Source organism: Dipodomys spectabilis, unplaced genomic scaffold (genome assembly GCF_019054845.1).
Source record: "Dipodomys spectabilis isolate Male_0828 unplaced genomic scaffold, ASM1905484v1 ptg000365l, whole genome shotgun sequence".
In the NCBI taxonomy this organism is placed as follows: domain Eukaryota; kingdom Metazoa; phylum Chordata; class Mammalia; order Rodentia; family Heteromyidae; genus Dipodomys; species Dipodomys spectabilis.
This window is the reverse complement of record NW_024871042.1, coordinates 12,121,176-12,143,924: the sequence shown is the minus strand read 5'-3', so window position 1 is coordinate 12,143,924 and position 22,749 is coordinate 12,121,176. Positions and strand designations below refer to the sequence as shown.

At 40.6% G+C, this 22,749-nt stretch overlaps 1 pseudogene; it reads right to left on the bottom strand.

The window, feature by feature from the left end:
• Positions 1-12,107: 12,107 nt before the first annotated feature.
• On the bottom strand, positions 12,108-13,080 carry LOC122096104 (annotated as a pseudogene).
• Between the last annotated feature and the right edge of the window lie 9,669 nt (positions 13,081-22,749).

Here is a 22,749-nt window from a genome sequence, read left to right as displayed (position 1 = left end):
ATCCCTCCATGGTTGATTTGAAGTTATTAGCAGTGTGACACTGAACACAGACTTGGAAAGAACTGTCAAAATCAGTAGGTTCATGTACGATTACTGTAGTGTGCCCTTGTGTGTTAGGCAATGTAGATAAACAGAAGCCATGACCTGAAGAGTTAGTTAAGCAAAGGTAGAGAGGGAGAAGAGGGGAGGAACTTTAGGTAGACAATGGCTTGTGCCAAGACCATGTGGTTGTTGCATAGGTAACAAGGAAAGAGATCACTGAGTGAGAAAGTTCAGGGAAGGTTTTCATCAGGCTCTGAACTGGCAGGTTTCTAATGGGCTTGTCATGACTTAGCTTTACCATTGATTGTCTAATTTCAGAACTCATCAGAAGCAGCTCAAGGGTTTGAGAAAACCTAGATGACTAGGACCAACCTTATAGGTAAGGGATATTGCCATTGTTGCTGTGGAAACTACTGGCTTGTTGCATACACTGTCATGAAACCCTGAGACTATTGGCCACATAGAACACCTTCTTCTTCTTCTTTTGTTTTCTGGGGTCTCTGCAGAGGCTATGCCTGTCATGTAGTCCATGCTTCACTTGGATGCTTTGCTGCATCTTCTGTGTCCTGTGAGAAGTGGCATTTGAGGAATAACACACCAACCCTCCTGGTTTAGAAGGCAAAGTCTTTTTGGTAGGTCTAGGTGCTTACTTTGAAGTACAAGTCCCTTCTATTTGGGGTGAAGGGTTGCGATACAGATCTAAGAGCTTATGTCCTGAGAGTAGAATGGCCCTGCAAAAGAAAGCTTTGCTTGGGAACCTCCCACCCACCGCTTATTACTTCTGTTCTTGATCACCAGTTGAAGAAATTAACCAATCCCTCAACAAACAGGTCAGAACTGACTGGAGTCCTGTAATGGACGGTGAGGTGGGTAGTGATTTCTCCTCCCTGGTTACTTTCCACTTCCTCTGGCTCTAATCCTGGTGAGGTGAAGATGACAGGTGTGTGTTGTATGTGTGTGTGTGTGTGTGTGTGTGTGTGATCTATGATATGGAATTGAGGAGAGACAGGAAAGCCGAGGGGGAAGGTACAATAGACACCACATGGAGGTCAAGACTGATAAGAGAGGAGAGCTCAAAGTATTTTCTTTTTCCTTGTGAGAAATTGGTGCTACCTCTGAGAGAAGGCAGCCCAGCTGGGGGCTCCATTGCTGAGGACAGAAGCTGAGGCCTTCTATGACAGTCTCTTGTCTGCACATCGTGAGCCCCTCTGACACCTTGGGTGTCACCTCCAATGGTGACAGAAATAGAGGTCTGGGATTTAGCTGAGGTTGGGACAGTGGTCAACAGCAGCAACACAAGAGCTGCCACTGTGAGCTGGAATCAGGTAGTCAAGGAATGGCAAATGGTCAAAAAGGGTATGTACCACGCGAGTCACTGTGTCCTTTCTTAAATTATTTTTAAGGAGTTGTACAAAGGAGTTGCCATTCAACAAATCTTATTGTGTATTATAGGCCAGTGATAACCTGACCTGGGGCTGAGATTTTTGCCTACACCATCTTATTGAATCCTCCCCCCTCCCCCCCCAACCCATAGCAACAGCCAAAGACAGAAAAAAAGGCTGTCAGAGAAACCCAAAGATGGGAGTCCTAATGCAAGGTCAGGGTTCAATGAGTGAGAGACTACTAACTAATTCCACCTTCCTATTTTCTCAGCTGTGATGAAAGGCAGTAACAATCATGGTGACAGGACATAGGGGTTCTTTCTGTTATCTCTTATCATATCACCAACTACCCCTAACTTTTTATCTAAAAATGCTAACTTTTTATCTGTCTGTCTTTCTGTCTGTCTGTCTGTCTATGCTGGTACAGGGCTTGAACTCAGGGCATCATGCTCTCATTTGACATTTCTGGCTCATGTCTGGTACTCTACCACTTGAGCCACAGCTCCATGCCAGCACTTATTTGTCTCACTGATGCCTGCAATCTATGCAGTGCTACCTGGGGTTAGTCAGCTTCTGTGCTAGAGAATTGGGGGTTCTGTGGGGAGGACAGAGAGTCTGGGGTGGCCAGACATTTCCTTTGCATGGGTCTGAGGCGTGTAGCAGCTCAGAGTATGATGGGATGCCAGCGTTCTGGAGGCAGAAAGGAGGTGTTGGAAGTGGTACCCCTGCATTCCTACTGTCTTCTGTAGGCTAATATACTTTGAGGTTCAGGGGAAGGAGGCTGGCTCTACCTCTCAATGGAGTGTCCATCTTTGCTGACACCTTTAACCAACAATTCTTAGAGCCATAAGGTTGACAAATAAGACAGGGATCTCAAAGATCTCAGGTAGCACAAGGACATCTTCAGGGCCCAGTCAGGGGCAGCCATTGTCATTATTAGAGGTCGTCTGGACAATCTGAGTGAGACTTGGGGCTAAGGTGTATGAGTCCATGATCAAGAATTCTTTTGGTGTCTTAGATGCAGGGCCTTTCGTGGCTGTGGTGAGGTGGCCAAGGGTGCAGGATGGAAGGTGTTCAGAAGTATAGGCATGGGGAAGATATAGGAAAGTGGCTGCTGGTAGACAAGAAGAGCAGTAGGAGACTCCTCCCTGTGGGGGTGGTTCGGGGACATGTATGGGGACCAAGTGTGGCCGTATGTGAAAGAGGAGAAAGAGAGAAAGGTGTATGGAGGAGGAAGAGGGGTGTGTGTGAGAGACAGAGAAAGTATGTGAGTATGCCTCTGTTTTAAAGGTCACATTTATTCTAGGGAAGCTATTGATTTAAGGTTGCATGCAAAGGGCAATAACCAGGATATAAGCTCCTGAGAGGAGGATATCCTGTCTTCCATGCTGGCATCCTGTCTTCCAAAACCTAAAATGGAAGAACTGGAGAGGTGGACGTAGAAGGGCTCCACTTTTAGTGTCAGTGGCCAGCAACCCAAACTGTGTACTCAAGAGCAATGGATAGCAAGGTAATATGCAGCCAAAGCCACATCAAAAGCAAGTCAGGAGACCCTCAGAGCTGGACATTTAGATTCTTCTTCCTCTTATTTTCTTTACTAAAAAGAAAGAAATATAGATATACCTTAGAGTCACAAAGTGGAGGAAAGAGCTCATTTTTCCCATGATATTTTGATGTTCCTTTAAAAATAAAAGTTGTGCTTTGTCTGTGTGTAAAAATATTGAGGCTTGCACACCTGGCCTTGAGTTATTGTGTATTTTTTTTACAGTTTTTTTTCTCATGGATGGTGCTCTCCCATGTGAGTTCTACTTTTGGCTGTTTTTTTTTTTGTTGTTAATTGAAGGTAAGGTTTCTTGGATTTGTCACATCTCAGCCTCCTGAGTAGGATAGGATTACTCATGCTGGACCAAAAAGGTACATTAAAAAAGTTAAACTGTTGATACTTTATGGGAGCTGTAAGCATTGGTTGGCTTGGAGGGTAGCTAGGCTCTGAGGGCAAAGCTTGCTGTCCTCAATGCCAGCCCCAGGAAAGCTGCTGGTTCTGGAATTCCTTCCTTGTAGATTCAATACAGTGGGCAAGGAATCTTATTGTCCCTTTGACCAGACCCAGGCAGTTCCCAGATACCTGTTGTCCCATTTGAATATCTATGGGGATTTGTCCCTACAGAGCTCTCTTTGTTTTTGATGTGGGCTCTTCTGGTGTAGGCAATTTGGATTGGTTTTATCCTTTGCTATACCTAGAGCTAAGTTCAGTGCCTGGTAAACAGAAGCACTTGGTCATTTGTCAACCTGAGAATAAAAGGGATGCCATAGGAAAGTGGGTACAAGAAGGAAGACTGAGAGCAACTTGTGATTTTTCCAGGATGATGGTGTAGTGAAATACTAAGGTGGTCCAGATGGTCAACAGCCAACTCCTTATAAAATAGTTTCTAAGCCTCAGGGATAGAGAATAGAGGATTATTTCCACAGACCTGAGGGAGCTTTTCTTTCTCTCTAGATAGAGCCTGGAAAGTTTACAGTCCTATCTGAAGCACAGAGGGAAAGTGTGCATGGTCCTTTAAAAGAGGAGACTGGAGCTACTTATGCACAGGCCATATGGACTGTGGAGTGGGTGTTTATGGTGCCAAAATAAACTCCTCGAATTCGTGGCCAGGTTGAGAGCAGTTTCTCTTCATCTCTGAAACTTCAGTTTATTTTGAACAATTTAGGGTGGACTCTTCCCTTCTAAAACCAGTGCAGGCTTATTTTAGAAAAAAAATCACAAAAACATAGAAGAGACAAAGTTTTGCCAATGAAACTTTGCATAGTATAAAAGGGATACTGGATGATGGCTGAAAGGACAAACCTCAAGGTAGAGCAAGAGTTCAGAGCCTTGGGTCATTTGTGAGTCACCTTGAAAGGCAGGCTGCAGCTGTGGTGGGCCCACCTACTTCTTTTAAAAACTGAGCCCCAATTCTGCAGATGTCTGTGGATAATAAAGCGGGGGGGGGGGGGAGGGGGAGAACAAGTGGGCTCTGCTGCCTAGGCCTGGTGATCTGTGCTGCCAGCCTGTCCCTGTAATTTCATATTATAGTGGCCAAGTTTCTGTGATTCCCAGAAGAAGGTCTGCTTTTGGGAGGAAATACAGGCTGGTGTTCCGCATGGATTATAAAATTTCTCCAACACAGAAGAGCCATAATCAACCCTGCAGATAAAGAAGGATTAGTTTTTTCTTCAGCAATAGGTTGAGTGCTTCTACTCCACATCGAGCCCTGTGCTGGGGACGTGGTGGTAAGTGCCTAGGTGTGAGGCCTCTTCTCCCAGGGTTCCAAGTGTAGCCAGAGGGTCGCAGGAAAGGCTGCTTCCTTGTTTTAGTCAACTCTGTCCTTTGGAGGAGGTGTCCTTATTACCTTCATAGCCCCTCATCTAAAATCACCATCTAAGTTTTGCGCAGTTCCTCTTTTTGTTTTGTCCCAGAGTGAGATCCTTGGGGGTTTGAAGGAAGTATTGTGAAGTCTTGGGGTAGTAGGTGACAGATGCAATAATGGGAGATAAATGGGTGGGAACAGTTCTGGCAATGGGGTTGTGTAAAGTCAAGTTCAGTGCCCAGGACCTGCCTGTTGCACGATTCATAGTATCCCCTTCACAACTCTCTCTCCACAATCCCTCAGGCAATCAGCATGCTCCTCCCACCTTCTACCTTCCTTTCACAAAAGAGGCCAATCATGGCTTACAACAACGTCCTCTCTTGAGGTTGTTAACATTACAAGGAAGGAGCAAGCATAGAAGGAACAGTCAGTGCTGGCTTCTCAAGCAGTGGGGTTAGGGGTGGTACCTTGTGGGGGTGACCCTGCATATAAATGGGAATCTGGGGGATGGGCACTGTTCATGGCATGCACCCTGCACCAGAGACTCAATTCTGCAGAGACCCTTTAAGGGTCTCATAAAGCTTTTGCTCCCATCTTGGCCATGGCACTATTGCCTGTGGCTGTGGCTCTCATCGCTCTTCCATTCAACTTCTTTCAGTGGCTCTGGTTTGAAAGACTGTTTCGTTGTCTGCCTGAATCATGAAAAGCTGTCAGAAGGCCTGCCATTTTGGTACCAAATCTCTTGCATTCCCCATTGCCTCACATCAGGAAGTAATTAAAGCCCTTTCGTCCATTCAGGTTGCAAAGAGTTTTGAGACGACCAGCCCCTGTGTCTCTCAAAACACAGTACCACATGCCACACTCTGATCTCCAGAGGAGGGAGGGACAGCTGCTGTGCAACCAGTCCTGGCTGGGAAGAGCAGCTCCAACTTCAAATATTCTGTCCCAGTAATCAAGTCCATAGGCTATTTTTATTCATGTATTTTCTTTTCCAGTGCCAGTACCGGGGTTTGAATTCAGGGCCTAGGCCCCGGCCCTTAGCTTTTTCTCTCAAGACTGGTATTCTACTGCTTGAGCACAGCTTCAGTTTTGATGGTTAATTATAGATAAGAGTCTCACAAACTTTCCTGCCTAGGCTGACTTTGAACCTCAGTCCTCAGATATCAGCTTCCTGAGTTGCTAGGATTACAAGTGTGAGCCTCTGGCACATGGATTTATTTATTTATCTATTTTTTAATAAAGTCTTACTGTTTCTTGCCAGGCTGGCCTCAAATGAACCTCCTGCCTCAGCCTCCTCAGTACTGGGATTATAAGCATAATTCTAAAACCCACAGGTTCTAAATTTTAGTTTAAAAATGGCTTTCCATAGCTGGGAAGCAGTTACTCCCCCTACTCCTCCCCCCACCCCAGGACAAGGACTTCTCTATTTCCTGTTTCAGCCTCCCCAGGGGGGAGTGAGATGCAGTATTGTGAAGTTTCTGTGGACTTCACACAAGGAAAGAGAGCCTGGTCCTTTTTTCATCTACTAGTTTGTCTTTCCACAATCACTTTATTTATGTATTTTTCTTTGTGGCATTGGTGAGACTGAACAGCCATCCACTCAGGAAACGGAAACAAGACTCTGATACTAGTCTTGCTCACTCCAAGTGCAAAGGCCTCAGAACAATGAAGTTGATTGTCTTGAAAGAGCAGAGGAGCCTGTTTCCTGCCTTCCTAGCGAGGGGGGAAGAAGAGAGAGGGAGGGGAGCAGGGAGAGCTCACTTGAAATGGCTCCTCAGTTACTTCATTGGGACACTATGGCTGACCTCAATAGAAAATAAGATCCTACTTTTTTTTTTTTTTTTGTTGGTCATGGGGCTTGAACTCAGTCCCTGAGCACTTTTGCTCAAGGCTAGTGTTCTACCACTTTGAACCACAGTACCACTTGTGGTTTTCTGGTGGTTAGTTGGAGATAAGAGTCTCATGGACTTTCCTGCCCTGGCTGGCTTCGAACCATGATATCTCAGCCTCATGAGTCATCAGGATTATAGGCATGGGCTACCAGTGCCCAGGTAAGATCTTATTTCTTCACTCTGTGGAATCACCCTTGTGTTGATTCCACGGGTAGCTTGTGAATGGGGATTCAGGTGGAGTGAGAAGACCCTAGCTGAACAAGCAATGAAGCAAGATGCTAAAAAAGCAGTCAAGACCTTGGCAAGGGAGCTTCTGCGGGCACTGACAGAGGAGTGTCCTCTGTATGGACAACTCCAAGCAGCTGGGGAGAAACTCTTTAATCTTCTAGGGGATCTGGATAGCCTTCCACCCCCGTCCCCTACCTCACTTGTCTCTTCAACAATGGAAGTATGTAGACATCATCTGATTGGGGACATTTCTAGGACTGTGGATGTTTCTTTGCAAGAGAATTGAGCCTGCATTTGTGAGCATTTTTTTTCCCTTTTGTTGGTACTTGGCACCATTGCCACCTGTGATTTAGGAAATCCACATCGTGGTTAGCGTTCTAATTTTATAATTACCTTTCCAGAATAATAACCCCATCCAGGTGTTTTGTAACACAAAACAGCAAGGGAAATTAATTTCAATTAGAAGGGGGAAATACAAATTGAAGTGGAGTTGTGGAGAGAAAAAAAATAAAACAAGCCTCCATGCATTTCTTCAAATGTACCTCGTTTGGGTAATTAAATCCCTGTGATGAGACTCAACCATTGGCAGCAGTGCCCTTTCAAGACTGACATTTTAAAAACACACTACAAGGTGGAATTTGAAGCTGTTATGGCTGTCCAATACACACCTGGAAATAAGGGCTGGAGAGAGAGACTGGGAGATAATGGATACAAAGAAGCTTTGGGAGGAAACAACAGATACAAATAGGCATTCTTTTGTGATTTTCTCCTGAAATTTGTTCTTAGCATAAGAATGCCAGCCTTGTAAAAATGATTTCAAGTAGTTCAGTATTTGGAAGGCTTAATGAGGGAAGGGAAGGTAAATGGGTCTGTGTGGACCTCAAAGCTTCTTCCTTTCCTCTCCTGGGGAAACCAGGTATCTTAGTTGCTTGGGCTGGCCTAGCAGAATTGCAGGGTGCATGGACTAACATAGGGGTGTGAGGATCTGGTAGATAGAAAGGGAGAGACAGGCTCAGAAAGGAAGGGAGGGAGGTAAAAAGACCTGCAATTCTCAGCTAAGAAGCATTCGATCCTGGGGCTCCTGGAACCGGGAAGCAGTGTGGTTAGCCTGCCAACAGCCTGAACCTCTGTTGAATTTTCCAGATGATCTGTTCTCATGTGGACACAGTACACAGGGTAGCTCAGCTGAGCCGGGGCCTACTGAGAGGTTCTTTCTAAATATCTAAATTTCACAGGGGTTGCAGTGATTACACAGCTTTCTTCCCCCCAACAGAGGTTTCTGAACTCTCTTTTTGTTGTCTGGAAACTACTTGGCAGGTTCTTTCTTCTGGATCTTTCCCAACGGTTCCATTATGGTGTTAGTTTACCTACAGTAATGGGGAAGGTGGCACAAGAGGTCCAGTGGGAGCCGGAGATGGGCATGCGGCATGTCGGTGAGGAGAGGATTGGGAGTTGACTTGAGCGTTCTCATTTCCAGAAAGGGGCAGGAAGTGCACGTCTCCCTCTGTGTTGACCCCTACCTGTTTGATGCTTGTGATCATTACTTGATGACCGTAAGTGTCACCATTATAAATCTGTGAGACCCTTATCTCCAAATAATCACCAAAAAGCTAGATGTGGAGCTGTGACTCAAGTGGTAGAGCATTAGCCTTGGGCAGAGAAGCACCCAAGCCCTGGATTCAAGCCCCAGCATGCACCTGCACACACACAGACACACAGACACACAGACAGACACACAGACACACACACAGATTCACCTTCAAGTCTATGAGACTCTTATCTCCAAATAGCCCTTCCAAAGAGCTAGAACAGCACCCAGGCTCTGAGTTTAAGCCTCAGCGCTCTCTCACTCTCTCTCCCTCTCTCCCTCTCTCAGAACCATTATTATTATGTAATGCAAGACTTGAGGGGTATTAATATATCTTGATTCCTCCTTTAGAAACAGGACCCATCACAAACCTGATTTAACACATCAAATTAAATACTCTGGTGTGCTTATGTTCACATTAGCACACTTCTCAAAGAGCCACTGTGAATACCTTTTGCTCAATGCTTTGACTGTATTCAACTTTCATTCCATAGGTAGAGAGGACTAAGAAATCTCTGGATTGATGTTTTGGGTCCCTTTCTGCTTTGCTATCTCTCAGCACTGGAGAAAGGCTGGTCTATTCCTTTAAAATCGGTCAGAATATCCATCACGATTTCAGCCAATTCTGAGACAGGCCTTTTGGCAGTTACACCATCTCTTTCTCTCTCTCTGATTCTGTTTTCTTTTCTTTTAAAATTATGTATTTATTTTTATTATCCTTATTTATATAAGAATGGCCATCATCAAAAAATAAAAACAACAACAAATACTGGTAGGGATGTAGGGGGAAGGAACCCTAGTATACTGTTGGTGGGAATTTCAACTGTTGCAACCACTGCGGAAGGACGTTTAGAACTACTGTATAATACAGCAATACCCCACTTGGGCATGCATCTAAAATATTACGAGTTAGGATACAGTAAAGACATTTGTAACCCATGCTCATTGCCGTACTAATCACCATCACCAGGTTATATAAACAGCCCTGATGCTCTTCAATGGATGAATGGCTCAAGAAAATGTGATATTTACAATGGACTTTTACTCATCCATCAGGAAGACTGTATTGTGTCATTTGCAGGAGAATGGACATGCCTGGAAAAATTATGTTTAAGTGAGAGTAGGTCAAACTCAGAGAGAAAAGGACACATGTTTTCTTTCATATATGGAAGTTAGATCTGGATATATTTGAAGTGAAGTGATGATAAATTAAATGAGTGTACCTTACAATCTGGATTGGTGCTTCTTTATAGATATTACTTTGCATTTCCACCTTAGTTCATTTTGTCAAATACTGCTGCATGTCTGTTCTTTATTGGGATCCGTGTGTCTTGCACTTGCTATACATTTGGAGTTTCAGACCTACATGGTAGCCAACAATATTAGATCCTTTATAGCTGCTAGTTGTGAATTTCTCAGAGAGGCTTCAGGATAAAGGCCGTTTCTTTGCCCAGCTGTGAATTTTCTAGCACTTTTCTAGGCCAATATCAATTGGCCCAGGGAGTATCTGCTGTTAGAATGTCTCTCTTCCTTCCCTGGTTTCGGTGGAAAGTGATTGCACAAAGACCAAAACCTATTTGTCCCACCAAAGCAAGCTGCCAGTTGCTTTACAATTCCATATACTTTCATGTTAAATTGTCTTTGAAATAGGAACATAGTCTTGGAACTGCTAAGGTTTTGAGTTTATCTTACTGCCCAGAGAGGTTAATAAGCCTGCTGAAGGTCACAGGGTGTTGAAAAGAGGCTCTGATCTCTCAGCTTTCTAGTTGGGAATTTTTCTTCAGGATAGATCTTCATCTTTCTAGAAACAATGACTTACTGGAGTTTTGTTATTTTATTAGTTTCTGTTTATCATCTTCTCCCTTCTTAATATTTTCTTGAAGGTTCTTTATTTGAAACCTGAATCTCATTATTTTAAAATATTCCTTCTTCTCCAAAACACACACTTAAGAAAATCAATTCCCTGTACTTTCCCTCTGTAACTTTTGATATATTATTATCACTAATTTTCTATAGCTTTATTACATACATTGTGTTTTGTTCTTTGGCCCATAATATATTTAAAAGAATGGTTTAACATTTCTAACTATATGGGCTATTTAGGTTTACTTTTCATTATTGATTTCGAACTTAATTACATTGTAGTCAGAGATCATGACCTCTATCCTTTTCATTCTCTGGGATTTACAGTAATTTTCTTTGCAACTTTTATTTGATCTATTTTTGTAAATGTTTCATGCTGCTTGAAGAGAGTGTGCAGTCTGTATTCATTGGCGATGGTGTTTTATATAGAGCCATTAAATCAAGTATTTTAATTGTGCTTTATATCTTCACTAATTTTTATTTGCTTAATTAGATACTGCGACATGAATATTAAGATTTCTGTTATGATTGTGGATTTGCTAATATTTCCTTGCAATTCTCTAGATATGTGTGCCTTATATATTTTGAAGTTGTACTGCTAGAAAAAAATTTTTAGTGTTTCTACACTGTCATCAGATCAGCTGAATGCATGATGGCTGTGCTAGTTTTTAGCCTTGGACTTTGGGAATGTTTCAGTGTTCTTGTGGATGAAAAGGGCAATGCCCTTGAGAACATGGTGAAGGTTAGCTAAATTAATGCACATAGAAACCACTGAAACGAGTGTCTGACACAGTGAATGTTCCATAAATGTGAGGTGTTATTTGTAAATTGCCTGTTTTATCTCTATATAATGAGAATATACTCATAAATAAAATCATTTTTATATTGATTTGGTATGAATAGAATAGTTATGTCCTTTCAGATTTCTTGTGTGAAACTCCCTTCCCAGTATGCTGGTGTTTAGAGTTAGGGCTTTGGGAGGTAAATAGTACTCCTGTAAAAGAGGCTTGAAGGCAAGCATTGGTGCTCACATCTGTAATCTTAGGAGGCTGACAGTTGAGAATTGAGGCTCAGAGTTAGTTCTGACAACAAATCCAAGAGACATTCATCTCCAATTAACTAGCAAAAAGATGGAAGTGGCCAGGCCACCAGTGGCTCACACCTGTAATCCTAGCTACTCAGGAGGCTGAGATCTGAGGATCGCAGTACAAAGCCAGCCGGGGCAGGAAAGTCTGTGAGACTCTTATTTCCAATAAACCACTCAGAAAACAGGAAGTGGGGCTGTGGCTCAAGTGGTAGAGCGCTCGCCTTGAGCTGAAGAGCTGAGGGATAGGGCCCAGGCCCAGAGTTCAAACCCCATGACCGACCAAAAAAAAAACAAAAACAAAAAAAGATGGAAGTGGAGTGTTTCTCAAGCAGTAGAGTGCTAGCTATAAGCAAAAAGCCAAGGGAGTTAAAGCCTCAGTGATGGTATAGATGAATGAATAAATAAGTCAACCAATCATTCAATAAGGTTTGAGTGAGTCCTTTTGAGCCTTTCCCTCTGGGAAAACACATGGAATCAGCCATTCATAAAGACAAGTCATCACCAGGCAGTGGATACTCTGATGCTTAGATTTCTGCCTTCCCATCCTCCAGAACTATAAGCAATAGATTTCTACTGATTATCGATTATCTAGCCTGAGGCATTTTGTTCATAGCATCCTGAACTGAGACAAATACAGACAAATACGTATCACTATCTCTATATTTGTATTTCTAAAAAGAGAAAATAGTAAGCTTTTATTTTCTTGTTTTGCAAATAAATCTAGTTGATTGCTTCTGGGAAATTAGTCAAAAAGACCAAACCCCATGTCCTCATCTGGTTCTTCTGACTCTTCCTTGGCTTCAGCCTTGGCAGCACCAAGTGCAGCAGTGGTGGCAGCAGCTACAGAAGCAGCAGCCACAAAGGCAGATGGATCAGCCAAGAAGGCTTTGACCTTTTTGGCAAGTGGGAAAGTGTAGTCAGTCTCCACAGACAAAGCCAGGATCTGCTTGTACCCATTGATGGTAGAATGAGGCACAGAGGCCACCGTTGGGTAACCGCTCTGCAGACAGACACTAGCAACATTGTACACACACACCCTCCAGGAAGCGAGAATGGAGAGCATCCTCAGTGATGTCAAGTACTTCCAGGTTGTAGATGCTGCCATTGTCAAACACCTGCTGGATGATCAGCCCAAAGGAAAAGGGAGAGACGTGGAACATATTCAGCAGTGTGACTTTGCTGGCTCCCACTTTGTCTCTGGTCTTTATCAGCTGTACATCACTCAGAATTTCAGTGGTGCCCCTGGAAATCTTAGTGGTGATACCTAGAGCCTAGACCTGTGTTCTGAGCAGGCAAGAGTGACTTCACATGAGCAAGGGCACCAGGATGGGCAGCAACCAGTACCTTTTTGGCCAGCAGCATGGCCCTGATCTCAGTAAGGTCCTCCTTGGTGAACACAAAGCCCACATTCCCACCGGTATGAGGCTGCAGTTTCTCCAGAGCTGGTTGTTTTCTAGGTACTCTCAGATGGCCTTGCACATCCTGGTGTTTTTGTCCATCAGCACCACAGCTTTCCCTCGGAGTGACAATGCGGATCTGCTGCATCTACTTGGACCCCACATGGTCTGCTCCCACAATGATAATCATCCAAAAGTTGGATGATCTTAAGGAAGTAGTTGGACTTCCATGTTGCCCTGTCTTCCCTGGGCATCAGGACAGTTCTTCAGGGATTGCTATGAGGGTTTTAAAGACAAGGTCACTTTCACAAGGATGCCTGACCAAAGAAAGTATATTTGTATATTTTTAAAGTCTTCCTTTTTCTGTCTTCCATTTTGCCACCACGCCTCCCTCTCTCTCTCACATACGCACAAAGAGAGAGATCTTTGTTCAGTCCTGGGACTTGAACTCAGGGCCTAGGCTGTGTTCCTGAGCTTTTTCACTCATACTGGTCCTCTACCACTTGAGCCACACATCCAGCCCCTTCCTTGATCATTTAATTAATTGTTCTTGAAATTTGTCATTCTGTCATTATTTCATGAGCTATATATTTTTTTTTATTTTTAACATGCACAGCTACTTAAGAAAAAATTTCAACAGTAATATACTGAAAAATTTAGGGATTTTAATTTCCAGAACATCTGAATTCTGGCATTTTTCCCATATCCATCTATTAAAAAAAATAACACTCTAGTTCTGCCAATCTTAAGTCCTTCAAATACATTATTTCTGTTGTTACAAAATTTTTTCTCATCAAATTCTTGTATGGCTTTTACCCATATATTTATCATTTTCTTTGCTTACTCTTGGCTTGTACATCTTATTCATGCCATTAGGGCTTAATTTTCTTTTCCAGGAAACATTTCCTCTAGTAGATATTTCTGTTATAAAGGTAAGTCTTCATGCCCTCAGTCTTTATTTGAAAGTGACTAATATCCTATCCTCCTTGAGTTATAGATTGACCTGACTTTGGATTCTGACATGATTATTTCCATGCAGTCTTTGAAGATATTAATCTATTGTCTGGCTTCCATTGTTCTTGTTGAGAATTCTGCTGTTGATTTTACTGTACTTGTTGATAACCTATTTTCCCCCATAAGTACCTTTTGTGGTATTTCCTTTTTGAATATTTTTATTATCTTTAAGTAGTTATCTGAAGGCATTGCCATTCAACAAAGCAGGTTATGAACATGGTGTCACCCTGGTGTTTTCTTTTTGACCTGAGGATATATATAATTACATATTTATATACATGATATATATGAATCATTTTCAGAACTCATTACCCGTGTCTCATTAACTCTATAAGAGTATCATCTATTGCTTTCTGGATTATTGTTGCTTCTGTGTGTGTGTGTGTGTGTGTGTGTGTGTGTGTATGTGTGTGTGTATGTATTGGGGCTTGAATCTAGGACTCTACCATTTGAGCACATTTCCACTTTTGGCTTTTTGGTGGTTAGTTGGGGATAAAAGTTTCACGGATTTTCCTGCCTGGGCTTGGCTTTGAACCATGAGCCTCAGCTCTCAGCCTCCTAAGTAACTAGGATTATAGGTATGAGCCACCACTTCTTGGCTCTCCTTTCTTTTTAATTCTTATTTGACGTTCTTTTTATTTGTTTAGAATTTTTTTTTTTTTGGTTTCACTGAGGATTGAGCTGAGTGAGCATTTTGTACCTGCTAGGCAAGCACCCTCCTGGCTTGAGCTGAATTCCCAGATATTCTCAGTCTATTTCACATCTTTTATTTTCTGTTGTTAACTTCTTCTCTTCTCTGATCGACTAACTTTTCAGTTGTGTTTAACTTTTTGTTAGTCTAGGGTAGTGAAATTTTAATTATAATAACGAATTAAAACTATTTAATTTGTGGAAATTCTTTACTAGTTCTTTATTTTCCCTAGCTCTTTTTTTTGTATAAGTTTGTTCTTTTATCTCTTTAATCATCTTAAGTAGCACCTCACTATATATCTCCTGACAGCCCGGAAAGCTCTATGCAGCCCATGTTGGCCACAAATTTGCAATTCTCAGCCTCCCTAGTGCTAGGACTACAAGTGTTCATTCAGGTTTTAGTTTTTGTGTGCTTATTTTTGGGTGAACTTTTACTTGTATTTTTTCTTTTCTCTTTTTCCAGTGGGAATCTTGGGGATTTAATTGATTTGATCAGGTGTTTTGGAGATACTTTCTTATTTAGCACCTTTAAATTGAGTTGTTTATTTCCGTGTGGAGGTTTCTGCTCCCCTTTTAATAGTTATACATTTAGAGCCCGCAGCCCTTTATAATATGAAGTTTTCGTCTTTGTTTCCTGGTGAAATAATTTTTTTTTAATCTTAGCCAGAGTTCTAGGTAAAGACAATCTGTTTTCCTCTTTTCCTGAGCCACACTGTAGGATTTTTTTGCTTTTCTTTTTATTAACTTAACAAATTATCTTTAAGTAGTGTATGATGGAATTATCATTTAACAAAGCAGTTTATGAATACAAAATATCTTGACCAACGCCACCCCTTTCAACAGCATTTTTATGGTTCAGTTTTTGGCAACTATTTCTGTTTTTTTTTTCCTCTGACTTTTGTAGACTCAAAGTCATATATTCTATTCCACTAGCTCTATTAAACAAGATCCTCAGGGTCTGTGTTTAGTCTGACATGATCCTGGTATGTTATGGGCCCATATGGCATATGACTTTTTCCTGATTGTTTTTTTTTTGTTGTTGTTGTTGTTGTTGGTCATGGGCCTGAACTCTGGGCCTGGGCGCTGTCCCTCAGCTTTTCAGCTCAAGGCTAGTACCCTACCACTTGAGCCACAGCGCCACTTCCAGCTTTTTTCTGTTGGTGTGGTGCTGAGGAATTGAACCCAGGGCCTCAGGCATAGGAGGTGAGCACTCTACCACTGAGCCACCTTCTCAGCCCTCCTGATTGTTTTTGGGCCTAGAGGGATTCTGTTTCTTTGTTTACTTCTGTATATCCTTGTATATAATATGTATGTAAATATAGATGCATCACATATATATCAGTTGGGGGTGGGACAAGGGAAAAGGCTATGTTATATCAGTTTATCATGTTTTGAAAAATATCTGAATCCTACCATGTATTTTTTAAATATGAAAACATAAAAAACCCATAAAACATTAAGATAAATGACAAATCAGAAAAATGCTTATAATATTACATATGATGTTAATATCTTTAATAAAAAGAGATCTATAGATTAAAAGAAAAATAATCAACATATATTGGATAATTTTTTTTTGAGGGGGGTCCGGTCATGGGGCTTGAACTCTGGGCCTGGGCGCTGTCCCTCAGCTCTTCAGCTCAAGGCTAGTGCTCTACCACTACAGCCACAGCACCACTTCCGGCTTTTTTCTGCTTATGTGGTGCTGAGGAATGGAACCCAAGGCCTCATGCATGTGAGGCAAGCACTCTACCACTGAGCCACCTTCCCAGCCCCTATATTGGATAATTTTAATAATAGAGAGTTGAAAAATTCAGTCTTTGTGGCAATTAAAAGCAAATTCAAATAGTGTAATATTTTATTTTTACCACCAGACTGGAAAAAACTTAAAGGCAATGATCCTATAAGGTCTTATTTAAAGTTATTATTTAAAGTTTGAAGATCTAAATGGTCTTAAACACTGATGAGAGAAGTTCTGAGATCATTGTTTATAAGGAAAATTTGGTTTTATTTCAACCTGTATACTTAACGTATTGTTAATATATACAATATATTATTATAATAACAATTAACAATACATTAAGTACACAAATATAGCTATAGAATATATACAATATAGCTAGAGAATGGAAATTTCTTTGATTACTAAAACTTTTGATTCTAAAGAAAATTTCATAAAACTGGCAAGCCTTAGAAAATAAGAGAGTACAAAATACAATTAGCTTTCTATGTAATGTAGTATATAAAACATACATAGGCATATGGAATGTAACATTACCTGTGTTAATAGTAGTTGTCAAATTAAGATTATTATGAATAACGACTAAGGCTTTGCAGATAATACGCTGGTGCTTTGCTTCATTTTTTTTTCTCTTTCTCTCATGGTACTGGAGTGTGAACTCAGGGCTGGTACTTGCTGAGCAGGAGCCTCCAGTCTTTTTCACGTTGGTTCTTTTAGAGATAATGACTTGCTTTATGCTTAGGCTAGCCAAGAATGAGATTGTCTTATTTATGCTTCCTGCGTGGCAGGGATGACAGGCACACATCACCACACCCAGCCTTTTTTTTTTTTTTTTTTTGAGATAAGGTCTTAATGTTTTTGATAGGGATGGTCTCAAAACTTGATCTTTCCAGTTTTAGCCTCCTGAATAGTTAGGATTATAGGAGAGAGTCACAATATCTGGTTACTTTTTTTTTTTTTTTTCCAATTTTATTCCAAGGGAGACAGCAGAGAAGCCTGTGGATGGGGAAGAAGCCTGTGTGAAAGGCTAACATGAAGGAGGCCAATGGAATACGTGTGTCAAGGCAGGTCTTTTTCTGTTTGTCCTCTTAGGCCTACTTCTTTCTTCTAGGAGTCCTATAAGCTTCAGGGGGGTTAAACATTTGTAGGGTAACCATTTGAAAGTGAGTGATATTAGTCTTCACAGGGATGAAATCAAATGAGACTAGCAATGCTATCCAAAAAGCATAAAAATGCTTTTATTAAATGTCAATTGAAGTCTACTTTGTCCCAAAGGTTTGTGGCACTGTGAAGAAGGTGGTCACTTAGATGAAGTGACCCAGGCCATTCCTCAGCATGGATTTGTTTGGACTCTCCCTAAGTGAGTTCAAGGGAACTAGCAGGCCTCTAGATAGAACAGTGGAATTAAATGGGACACACATCTAGATTGTATTTTCCACCTTCAGTTTTTCAGAGCTGGTGCCTTTCCTGAGTGCCAGTTGACAGAGCACAGTGAGGTTGACAAACGTGAGCTTGGATGAGAATTGGATGAGAATGAGGTAGAGAATTTTCTCTACCTCCATGGAGAGAGTTCACTCACATTTGGTAGCCACATGGAATGAGTATCTGGGTTCAGAGGGACATGGGAGCATGAGGGTCTACCCAGGGTAATGTTCTATAAAGGTAAATTCCTTCTAACTTGCTATCATGTATAACCAGCCTTCCTGATTTCCTGGGTTGTGCTCTCTCTCTCTCTCTCTCTCTCCTCTCTAGCGCTTTCTTTGTCTGCCTATCTGTTTATATATCTACTATTACCTACTCTTTCAGTAGTTGTACAAAGGGGTCTCAATTCTGCATGTCAATTTATGAGGATCATGCATCTTAATCAATGTTACCACTTTCATCATTCTTTCCCATTTCTCTCCTCCCCTCCCATCACCTCAATTTTTCCATCTATACATAGAAAATTATGACTACATTCTCCCATTTTTCAGCAGAGTATGTTTCATTTACCTGGCAACCCTGGTGTTTTTTTTTAAATTGTGAAAATACCGTACAGAGGGGTTACAATTACATGGGCAAGGTAATGAGTACATTTCTTATCAAGCATTGTTGCCTCTTCCTTTGTTTCCCCTTCCCATCCCTGCCCTCCCATCCCTCTGCCAAAGTTGTAAAGTTCATTTTTTTGTCATAATGTCTTGCACATCTCATTGTTGCAGTGGGTCCGAACACTCTTCCTGACTTAGCATAAGTCACAGCACAGCGGAACTTTTAACCTTAGTTAAATTATGAACTGTTTCAGATTAAGGCTATGGGAGGCTGGTAGACTTAGGCGGAAGTCTGCAGAAAGCTGCCCCCAGCATGGGGCCCTGTGGCTCTGCACGTCTCTGGTGGAGTGGTAGGGATGCTGGGGAAGTGGACAAAGCCAGGAGAGTGCAAAAGCTGCCAGGAAAGAGATGTTGAGCAAAAGTACAGGTGGCCACTGAGGCTCTTGGGGACGCTTATCATGGGCTGACCTGTACTGATGGCACTGTCTGGATGTCCTCTCCTGATCTCAAAGCTTCACACATGGAGGGCTGGGGTTTATTCCCTGTGTTACCAAGTTACCTACACACTACAAAGACAGTTGCAATCCTATCATAGGCAAAAGAAGAATTGTTCAGTATTAAATGGATGCAAATTTATTGAGTGCCTTGCTGTTATCATTTGTATTTCTCCCTCACTGAAATTGTGTCTTGGACAATGCGTTGGTGGTTATTCAGAACTGAGAAGGGAATACACCCACGTGTTTGGCACATATGAGATTATTTCACAATCTGTTGAATCTTTTTGTTTTTCATATTCCAAGAGAGGTTCACTGTAGGAGGGTATGAGCACCTCTGGTTTGCAGTTGAGTTATTAAAAAAATAACAAAGCTAAGTGTAGGTTTGGAAGGAGTAGGAACAAAAATAGGAGGAAAATAGGATAACACATGTGTGAGAAAAATGTCTCTTTTGAATTTTCTTGCAAAGTTTATAGAGTCCGTAAGAAAGAACTCAATGTTCTCCGTGTTCATTGGAAGATGGTAGAGACTGCCAGCATTCCATTTCACATGGACCTCAAGCATAAATAACTACATCTATAATATGTATTTATTTCATGACATCTCCCTCATCATAGGCACATAATCTATGATCTACGAAATTGAGGTAAGAATGAAAAAAATTACTCTTAGAAATCATTAACACACACTGGTGTCATTTAAACAGGAGGGAAATTAGAGAATTATTGAATTCTTTGAGAGCAGATTCTGGGTATGTTTCCCATATTCTCTCTCCTCTTTCTCTTTGTACTGATACTCAATGCCTATGCATTGTCTCTTAACTTTTTTGCTCAAGGCTAACACTCTACCACTTCAGCTATAACTTCACTTCTGAATATTTATTTATTTACTTATTTATTTATTTACTTATTGGTCAGTACTAGGGCCTGAACTCAGGCCCCTGTTCCTGAGCTCTTTCTCTCAAGGCTAGTACACTATCACTTGAGCCACAGTACCACTTTGGGTTTTCTGGTGATTAATTGGAGATAAAAGACTCATGGACTTTCCTGCCCTGGCTGCCTTTGAACTGCAATCCTCAGATCTCAGGCTCCTGAGTAGCTAGGATTACAAGTGTGAGCCACCAGCACTTGTCTATTTCTGAATTTCTGCTGGCTAATTGGAGTCTAATGGACTTTACAGCCTGGGCTGGCTTTAAAAATATTTTGTCTTTCCTTTTTTATTCCTCTGGTTTGTTCCCTGTGGTAACTGTTTCTGATTTTAGTACCCTTTGCCTTGTATATAAGTTAATCTGATTTGGGGAAGGGAAGGGGAATCACAGGAATGGTGGGACAAAAGGTGAACCAATGAAACATCAGTTCTCACTAGACACTATGTTGGAAATGAACTTCACAACTTAGAGTCGGGGGAAGGAAGTTGGGGGTAACTCTGTTGAAAAAGAAATGTACTTATTACCGGTCTTATGTACCTGTAACCCCCTATATGTCACCTTTACAATAACATAACATTAAAAAAATTGTGATCCTCAGACCTCAACCTAATTAGCTAGGATTTATAGACTAGTGTCACTGACGCCCGACTCTATCTTATTCTCTTTAATTTTAACTTTTTAGGTATTGTATTCTTTCTCCTAATCTTGTGTCTACTACTGTCCCATCTTCCCCTATTGACATTTTTTGTGACTGGACTTGCAGTTTATGTGAAAGAGACTGAGGAGTAGATCTCAATCTGTCTCTGCTTTTGCTTACTTCCTTTTTAAAAGGACTTTCTATGTTGCAAGCTTCCATTCTCTCCATTGGTACTAATGCCTCATTTTGCTTACCCAGCTCTGTGGCGACCCCTGCCTAAGCTGAATTCACTGCAAAGAATTCTGATCTTATGAATCTTTTACAAAAAAAAAATCTGTTAACATTTGCCTGTATTTATGGAGTATGATGTGATGATTTGATACATGTAGATGTCTAGTGATCAAATCAATCACTGTAATTAGTATTTTCTTTTCCTCAAGCCTCTACTATTTCCATGTGTTGGGAAATATACCTCCTTTTATCTATTTGGAAATATACAATATATCATAAATTGCTGTATAGTTACTCTGTTCAGCCATAGAACACCATAACGAATCCCTCCCATCTGTTTCTTGGTACCCATTATTGAACCTTCCTCTGTGTTCCCAGCTCCTTCTTCCCAACTGTAAAGACCACTATTCTATGCTTATCTATGATATTAATTTTTAAAATTTCCACCAGAGTCGGAAGGTGAAATGTTTATCTTTCTTTGTTCACCTTATTTCACATTACATGATTTCCTCCAGATAATATGTTAGCAAAAATGACAAGATTTCATTCTTTTTTACATAATATGTATCCTTAATATTTATATAATATATACAAAATAATATTGCACTGTGGGTTTGGGGGTTTTATTTAGAAGGTCTTATCTATCTTTAGATGACAATAATAGACATATTCTATATGTTTTCTATTAGTTTCATCATTTTTTGTCTTACATTTGAATACTTTCCGTATGAACTAATCTTTGTTTATGGTGTTAGATAGTCTCAGCTCTATTTTTCAAAATACAATGAATGAGTTTTCCAGTATCATTTCCTGAAGAATCTGTTTTTCTCCATGGACTTTTGGTATTACCTTTATATGTTTAATATGTATATATTCTATATATTACATATATATAAATTTACATAATTAAAAATATAAGTTAAAAATATCTTAATTATATATTTCTATAATTAACTATATGTATGTATATATGTGTATGTATATATCTACACACATTTATCTCTACATCTCTATATCGCTGTATCTATATCTTGGATATTCTGTTCCATTTCTTTTAATTTTTAATTTTTGCCAGTACCAGGGTTTGAATCATGGCCTGTGCTTGCTGGCTAGGCTGATGTTCTACCACTAGTGTCATGCCTCCCGCTCAGCTTTTTGCTGGTTATTTTAGAGTACAGTCTTTCAGATTTTTCTGTCTGGACTAGCTTTGAACTGTGAACCATTGGCTCTCAGCCTCTTGAGTAGTTAGGAATACATACATTAGCCATTGATGCTCAGTCTCAATTCCATTTCTGTTTGTTTGCTTTTGCCCTGAAATTAAGCTATGTTTTAAAATTATAACTTTGGTAAATTTCCAATCTATTTTCCTCCTTTTGAAAATGGACTTGTTTTTTTTTGGTTGAATTCTATTATTTCATAGAGATACTAATAATTAAGTGCTTAAACATCAAGTGAAGGTTTGACTGTGATTGCAGAGATAGTTTGTAAATTATTTGTCAAAGAAATGGCACATTTAACTTATGCTCCTGTATAAGACTATTGGATGCATTCAATCTCTACAGCTCCTTTTCCTTGTCTTTAGTAATATAATAAAAATCTTCCTTATCTTTACTAACCATTACTTAAGCTTTCTAGCTACTTGTTGTGTTTTGTTACTATTGTGGACATTAGCTCACTTTTTATGATGCTTTCTAGTTGTTCACCAAGTTACGCAGTCATGATTCTTGGGCTTTTCACTTCCTGTTTCCTGTCTACCATGAGGGAAGGAGCTCCTGCCAGCATGCAGCTCTGCCTAAGAGCATACTGTTTGAAGCAGTGAGTTAAGATAAATAATTTCTTCCTTAATGTTGTATGCTCAATGGCTCACTGCTAAGAGTTTGATTCTTGACTCTCAGAGGAGATTTTAGGCAAACTCTTAGTAGCAAACCCCTAAGAAAACAACTTAAGGGAGAAATGATTTATCCCTTTTAATTCTGTAAGTTCCAGTGTGTATAGAGTAGAATTTAACTCTCTGTTCAATGTCCATTTCTTTAATCAGTAAAAATTCCAGCCCTCTTTTCACATATCTATTAGTCACTTGCATATCTTCTTGAATAAAGTGTTTTTAGATACTTTCTCCACTTAGAAACTGTTTTATGTCTTATTGATTTTTAGGTGTTCT